This window comes from Terrapene carolina, unplaced genomic scaffold, assembly GCF_002925995.2.
Source record: "Terrapene carolina triunguis isolate 2854851 unplaced genomic scaffold, T_m_triunguis-2.0 Scaffold18, whole genome shotgun sequence".
Classification (NCBI taxonomy): Eukaryota; Metazoa; Chordata; order Testudines; family Emydidae; genus Terrapene; species Terrapene triunguis.
The window spans coordinates 3,528,924-3,537,618 of NW_020664369.1; positions in this window are offsets into that span (position 1 = coordinate 3,528,924).

An 8,695-nucleotide genomic window follows, 5' to 3' on the forward strand; every position below is an offset into this window, starting at 1 on the left:
TCAGTGGTTAGAGCACTTTCCTGAGAAAAAGGACACCCCTGTTCAAATCCAGTTGAAGCTGGGTCTCCTATGTCCCAAGCACATGCTCTAACCACTTGCTAAAAGTTGTAAGGGAGACTCAGCACCAAATCCTTCCCTTCCCCCAAGCCCTGGGTTTTGTGTGAAGTGATGCAGGCACCTAACCTCAAGAAGCAGCTTCCTCCCAGCAGCCTGGGCTTAGGTGCCTATCTCCAAGAGAGAAGCAGGGCCTAGGACATACCCTTTTCATTGGTTAGCCTAGAGTGCTGGCTTTTGTGGATGGCATTCTTAGGCACATGTCTCTCCCCATTCATTGTATAGAGAGCCTAGGCGGCTAACTCTGGCTTTGTGGATCACAATGGTGTTCGTGTGATTTTCTAGGCCTCTACAAGTTAGGCACTATGATGCTCACCATTGCAACACCTAAGTCCCTTTGTTGATCCCACCCTAGGTGCCTATCTGCACCATTAGACACCTTATTACCTTTGAAAATCAGGCCCTTAGACATATTGGCAGAGCAGCCTTGGGAAATCTCCTGCATGCTGTAGCTATTCTATGGACAAAGGCCTTCAGTATCCAGGCAATAAATCCAATATCTTCCATGAGCACTAACTGTGATAAAGCTATTTGTCCTTTTAATTAATTATTGCCTTTCCATGAGAATATTAATTATTCTGTCTGTAAACTGTGACGTTGAGCCATTATTAGTTTATTTATAATTTATATTATAGTAGTTCCAAGAGGCCCTAATCAGGGACAGGGCCTCACTGTCCTAGCTGCTATATAAACCCATAGGAAGACATGGCTCCCAACCAAAGAGTTTACAGTCTAATTCATGAGCTGGGCGGTTGAGCTGATGAAGGAGTTAGGATATTATGGAGCTATGACCTAATTTGCTGTGGTGTTTTCCCAGGCTTTGTTACAAAATCACCGTCTCTCTTTTGAAATATCTTCACTGTTTGTTCTCGTGTGGCAGTGCACAATGGGGCTGAGCATGGAGGAGGGTATTTCCCTCCACAGAGGACTCCTGAATGGTGTTTGTGGTAGTTACATCCAACTACTTGCAGACAATTTGAAGAGAAATGGGAGACAGTACAATTGAACACAGCCCTACCAAACCAGCCAGTCTCTGCGGTAGTCCCATGCTAGGGTTTTTTTGTTTGTTTATATGTTTTGGTTTTGTCTTATCAAACAATCATCCAATATGTTGGCCTACTAACCTGTGAGATCTGGTCCCTCAAGCTGTCAGTAACATTAGGTTAGTGGCTGTTTCTATAGGCAAATTGTCATTTCAGAGCTTTTCCTTCTTCCTATAATGCTGATGAATGCTTTTCCAAGAAGTATATAATACAATGAGAGCCTGATTTCCTAAGCTATGCACACACAATTGTGTCCCTTAATTGTGCATGCAACTACTACAACATGCAAGCAAATTGGGTAAATGTGGGCACAAATGGGCACTTAGACTCATAACTGATTACTTGCACATACAGTTACATGTATACCTGAATTTTCAATTTGTATGCCTTTCTTTTTGCTTGTCTAGTTCATTTGTGTGTGCAAGTACCTGATTTCACACACGATCACACAAATTAGGTGTGCGCTTGCAAATGCACAATTTTGAATAAATGCCATTCTTGGATAATCACATGGAAAACTTTTTTGTCAGATCAGTACTCTTGTCTTGTACTATCAAAAGAATCAATACTGCAGTAAAATGCCAGAGATTTTGAGTAAAAAGTCCACTGGGGTCCACAAATGACCTAAATCAAGGACTCCTAACCCTATGGCACCTTTTGCTTTATTGCCATAGAGATGACAAATGACCCCAATAACTGTCCCCACTTTGATCTGGTAGGAAACACGTAAACCCTGCCCTCTTCTTTCTCAGGCAAGGAAGTGGTTTCTGCAGGCAGCCTACAGTTGGTCATGCTGAAAAAAGAGAATTCAGGTTAATTCAGCTTCAAAACCACTAAAATACACCGCAGAGCCCTCAGCAGCTTTAGACACAGCCTTCACCTCAAGAGACTCTAACAATTTTCTCCTTGCCTCTCCGTAATGATTAATGCACAGGCTGAAATACACAAAGGGGTAATAAAATACCCTGTGAAGGTGTTGAAGGCGCTGCTACAGCTTTCCCAGTGAAACAGCTTTTCTAGTACTGATACATTATCTCTGCCAGTATCTCATTTGTGAAGGTGGCACCTTGGAAAATGACAAAAAGTAGAAAATAACACTTTCCACTTAATAATTAGTAGCACTGGTAGCAGAACACCTGCTGTACATATGTGAAGAGGCTAATTAGGAAGGAGAGGCATATCTTTGACAATGCACCAGCAGAAAGGGAGAAAGCAAAAATGGACTCAAGGAAGGATCCTTTCAGAGGAAAGTGGTAATTGCGTAGGGGTCTGGGAGGAAACCTAACCTTTTTCGTCTCATGGTGCAAAGTTCCTTTGTTCATCTTACTATGAATCAGCAGGAATTGACATTCTGAGTACTAGAGAGACAAGAAGACAGGGTCTCTCACTTTACTGCTTCTCTGGGGCCTCTCTACACAAGGGAAAAATTAGAAACCATTTCCAATGTCGCTAACACTGGTTCAGCTGAACAAGGTCATGTTGGGAGACCTAACATAACTAACATCATTTACAGCACTGTGTTGATTACCCCTATTCCAAGCAGGTGTATTTGCTTAAAACGTTGTTAGCAGCAACAGGTCAATCTACGCATTATCATGTATTTATAATATTATAGCACCTAGGAGCTCCAGTCATGGACCAGGACCCCATTGTGCTAGGAGCTGTACAAACACAAAACAAAAAGAAAGTCCCACTCAATCTCACCAACTGAACCAGTGTTAGCAATGGAGGGAAATTTTCTCAAAAATATCTCTAATGTAGATAGGATTTACAAAGGGATCTTAGAAACTTGAGTTTGGTAATTAATGCAAAAATGTATCCCATGAATTCCCATTCGCCATCTTTGCACTTCATAGTAGTAGTAATATTGGTATTATCGTAATGCCCAAACAATATCAAGGCCCCATTGTGCTAGACACTGTAAAAACACATAAAACAAGGCAGTGTCTGCCCAGAAGGGCTTTTGTGTTCACTTCAAGTAATCCAGTTTCCTGGCACAAATATTCACGGAGAGTGAATTTCAAAGTATACATGCCAGAAGTGCTTGTATATTTTTACCCAGGCTAAACAACAAGGTCTGCAGAGCTAGAGCAAGAAAGCTAGCCCCTTAAGTGATTGATAAGTATACCAGAAATGCTTAGATAACTGGGGAGACAGAAGCAGAGATTAACCAGGCACTTAGATACTACAATATAGGGCATGGTAAGAACCATGGTTGGAGAGATGGAGAGAATGTGTGTGCATATAACCAAGCAGTGATCACAGCCAGATTGTGTGGGTGTGGTGTAGGTGTGGGTGGCAGGACCAAGCAGTGGTCACAGCCAGAGCACATAGGAAGTCTGGCTGTTCGTAAAGTAAGGATAAATGCAAACTGACTTCCTGGACCAACAGCTGAGAGGAGACATGACCAAGGAGCTAGGAGCAAGAAGATTCCAGTGCACGAATGCTGCTTTTCAAGCTTTACACAAGCTTTACTGCAATGGAGAAATGTTCACTGGTTTAATTTTTAATATCATAGCCGATGGTCGAGAAACTCTGAGAATATCTGCATGTAAAACATATCTCGATCACAATTTGTGCATCTCCTTCAATCTTCCCTTCCCCCTCATCCTCTCCCTTTTTAATCAATCACAAAATCACCTTGAGGATGTGCAAGTCTCTGCTTCATACCAGCAGCTTTTCTAAGTACTGCCTGGATTAAACCCATGGTCTGTGTATATAGCAAGAAAAGATGATCAGTATGAGTGGCCTATGAGTACAAAAGGTCAATTTCATTATTTTAGACCCATGTAACAGCAATCAACAGCCTACACTTCAAATCAGGAGAAGCATTTCTGAGACAGCTAGCAGAGAAACTCAGACTGTGCATTAATAGATTCAGGCAAAATATTGCCAGTTAGTGTCTAATTAGTCAGCTCTGTATGTACACCAGTGACAGTTGAAAAGATCTGCTTTATTTTGAGTTTTGGGAGCACTCACCACAGGAAACTATATTTTATTATATGTTGATTTCCTGCAAAAGTCCTTAACATAGGCCAACTCTTTTCAACAGTAAAGGCTGTATCTAAGAAGGGAAAGAAAAAAGAACATAGGAAATAACTATTTTAATAGATGAACCAGGAATTATTAGTCCTGTGCTTCTCATCCAGAATATAAAGCATATATAATTTCCAGGAGGATGTGACTGATGCTGTAGCTCAACTAAGAACATTCTTCATGGATTGAAGTAGACCGTGTGTGGGGTCATGACGGTACAGTCATGCAAGAAAAAGCTTTGGACAATTAAAAAAAGGGAATTCTTCACTACTATTTCAGAAGTCAGCCCACAATTACATTTTTGTTAACTCTCTAATGGTTTTGAAAGGCTCAGTAAATGGACTGTTCAACACAAAGGCCTTCTTTTTCAACTCTGTTGTACCTTTTCTTCTTTGAAGAGCTATAACATATTGATCAATTCTGTAAAGACTCTTCACCTGTCAAGCACTATTTTCACCCTGTACCATACAATCTTCACATTGAAAAAACACGTTTGTATGTTTATGGTGCCTCAAAAGGTTTATCGTATCCATTAAAAGGGATTAAAAGTTGCTTATTGTCTTCAAAAAAGAAAGCCACATTTAGAATTATATGACTATAAAGAGAAAAAAAGGAGAATTTTTGTCCTACATTTCATTAATTAAATGTCATACAGGCCTGCCACCTTCAAATTCCAAATTCCTGCTGGAAGAAAGTGTCTTGAAGGGGGTGTTTTTTACAGAAACTCTGTGTTATTCAATGGATTTTACCCCGCAGAGCAGAAAATGCTGTGCAGGGTGGAATCCCAGACTGTAAACTGATCTAATAAAAAGTAGTAACCAAGAAAGTCTCTTTGCAAAACTACTGCAGGTAAAAAGGACATTATCAGTCTAATATGAAAGCAGGTTGAGATTATTCCAAATTGACTATTTCTACATATTGTTTGGATCTCTAGCAGTATAAATTTGATATACAATTGACATGAATTAATTTATCACAAAATATGTAACACAGTAAATGGCTCTGATTCTACAAACCTTTACTTAGCCAAGTAGCCACTACTCACACAAGTCATCTCACTGAAGTAAATGGGACTACTTGTATAGAAAAGTTTATAGCACTGGACCCTTACTATTCTAGCGCTAACAGTGGGATTTTGATGTGGACCCCAAAATTAGACTCAAGGATTAAGGAGGAGAGTGATGGGAGCTGCTTCTTTTCCCCATGCTGTTGTTCACAATATATGCTCTTCGCGAACGGTGCTTCATGTTGTGGTGGAAGATTTTTTTTAAATGAAACCACAAATGGAAAAATACGTCTCTGGAGTTATTCTAAAAGGCTTTCACTGTGTTCTTGTGTTTTATGTTACAGATCAAAACAATGAGTCATCTTTAGAAGGTGGTAATCGATTGGGCTACGATCACATGGCACAGCAACATTATGAGGTTTTTAAAATTTATTTGTTCTGTAATAGAAAGAAGAAAACACGTAGGTGCATTAGACAGAATGTATGGGACCTGTCTGAGCATGCAGAGGAAAAATAGGTCTCCATGCTATGCACCCTGCTTACCAATGCCATTTCCTTTAACGCTTAATTTTTGTATTATATACCCAGAGAGTTTGCTGCTCCTTAAATTGGGCTGCTCAGTGCAGAGGAGGAGACTAGTCTAGACTGTTAAATGGAATTAAATCACACAAAGGAGACTGTGTAGAATGGATGACTTATAGGCAGGGATGGCAGCTCTGTTTATTCTTACCATTACCTGACACTTTCCATTTTAAGACTCTGTTTTCAGTTGCCAAACTTTAACTGTTTCATTTCCATGCTGGGTGTCAATGTTTTTGAAAGTTTCGGCAAAAATTGCTGAGCTGTTTCTGAGAATGGGCTGAGGGGGAAATATGTTGCTTTGTCCTTGTTTTTTTTTCAAAGAAGCCATTTCATTGAGAAGGTCTAGCGCCTCCAAGCTTTGGAGTAGGGACTTGGAATTTGGCAGGGAGGGATGGCTTTTGTGCCAGGGATGCGCCTTTTGTTATTCTTCCAAAAAAACACTTAAATTTGATTAAATTAAAAGCATTTGAAAAATGGTGGTTCCTATATGCTCAGTAAAGCTTCAGAGATACAGGGTATGTCTACACCCAGCCGCTAGTTCGGCGGCTGGGAATCGAAGTTCTGGGTTCGACTTATCGCGCCTTGTCTGGACGCGATAAGTCGAACCAGGAAGTGCTCGCTGTCGACTGCGGTACTCCAGCTAGAAGAGAGGAGTACCGCGGAGTCGACGGGGGAGCCTGCCTGCCGCGTGTGGACCGAGGTAAGTTCGAACTAAGGTACTTCGAACTTCAGCTACGTTATTCACGTAGCTGAAGTTGCGTACCTTAGTTCAATTTGGGGGTTTAGTGTAGACCAAGCCACAGTGTCTGAAGATTCTGTCCACACTGGGCATGCTCCAGACTGGGGCTGAGAAGGACTTTCCCTGCAATTGCAGCTCTGGGCTGCTGCAGCCTGTGCACTGTGGTCAGGCTCTGACACTGAAAGTAAGGAAACTGTCTCTCCTCTACTTTCAATGCCTGACCTGCTGACACCCAAGCAACTGGAGGAGGAAGCTACCTGAATCACATGCAAAGGGGACTAGAACTAAATCTAGGGGGAAGAGACGGGGAGAGTATATTGGGACATGGTGCCTGAAAAAGATGAGGAAAGACAGGGACCGAAGGCTAACTTAGGAGAGAGGGAAACTGGGACTGGGAGTTGGGGCAAAGGGCAGATTGGGAGCTGCTGGTTTAGGAGTCTGGGGCAGGAAATGGGAGGGAGGGGGTTGGGACTGGGACAAGGAATCCATAGGACAGGGGTGGGCAACCTCTGGCACGCGGCTCGCCACGGTAAGCCCCCTGGCACGCCGGGCAAACCCCCTGGCGCGCCGGGCCAGTTTGTTTACCTGCCACGTCAGCAGGTTTGGCCGATCGCGGCTCCCACTGGCCAGGCCAGCACATCCGTCGGCCCGTGCCGCTTCCCGCCGCCCCCATTGGCCTGGGACGGCGAACCACGGCCAGTGGGAGTCGCGATCGGCCGAACCTGCAGCAGGTAAACAAACTGGCCTGGCCCGCCAGGGGGCTTATCCTGGAGAGCCACGTGCCAGAGGTTGCCAACCCCTGCCATAGGATTTACTAGGCAAGAAAACAGGGACTAGGATGATAAGCATGAGGAGTGAGACGGGGGTGAGTTAGGTGAGGTGAATGGCACTGGGACAAGAAGCCTGGGCTGAGGAAAAGACAAGACTGTGACAGGGACAGTTTGGAGAAGCTGAGGCAGAAGGTATCACACTTGGAGGGGAATGGGCAAAAAAATCTGTGCCCACAAGAGCACATTGCCCTCCAGAGCATGGAATGGAACCCAAGATTGCTGAGTCTCACCATTCCTCTGCTGTCAGCAAATACCTGTGAAACTCCCTGCCAAAGTGTCTCATCCCTCTGTAGTGCTAGTTCTCAGAGACAACTTACTATTACCACCAGCTATTCCATATACCAAGGGGCAGAGGTTTTTGCAGTGGATCTAAAGGTTCCATCCGTGCTGATGACCCATGTACATGTCAACATGATGCCACATGATGGAAATTCTGTTGCTTCAGTTTGCTTTTTTTAAAAAACAAGGAAATTACACACACAAAAACCTGTTGAAAGAACACTATTAAGGTTACTAAATTAAACACTCAAAAATTAGGAAATCCCTAACTTTAATCCCCCACCCCATACATATGCATATGCATTTTGAATGATACAGTCACATAATTACATGATCACATACTATTTTTTCCACCTGCCTCATTCAGTTCACAGGATAGACAGTACTCACATTGTGACAGCTATTCAGTATTTTATTTTATCCTCACTGTTCAACAGGTGGTTCCAGGCTTCATTTACGCCTCTCAATGCATAACTCTTAATTGCCTCATTGGCTTTTCTATGGTGCTCATAACTATAGTATCTGAGTGCTTCACAAACATTAATTAATTTTTTTTCCGGAACACCCCTGTGAGATGTGGGGATATTATTATCCCCATTTTACAGATGGGGAGAAAGAGAAAGATTAAGGCCAAAATATCTACTAATTTTGAGAGCCCAATTTGGGACACCTAAGAACTGATTATTCAGAGTATTTGGCACTTTCTACATTCAAAGTACAGCTCCCATTGACTTCAGCTGAGGCTGTGAGCACTCAGCACTTCTGCAAATCAGACCCCAGGGTCTCAAGTTGGGCACCCAGAAAATGAGGAAAAGACAATTAGTGATCAAAGTTTGGTGTAAGTGACTTGCTCAGTACCACATGGGAACACTGTGACAGAGGCAGGGATAAAATCCAATTCTCCAGTGCAGCATTGAACTCTACAATCATGAGACCATCCTTTCTCTTCCTGCAATCCACTGCCTTATTTATTACACACCTTCCAAGTTCTGCAACAAATGAGGCAGGGGTCCTATAGCCAAAGCCCTCCTTCACTACACAATCCTGATTCCTTCCCAGAGCCGGT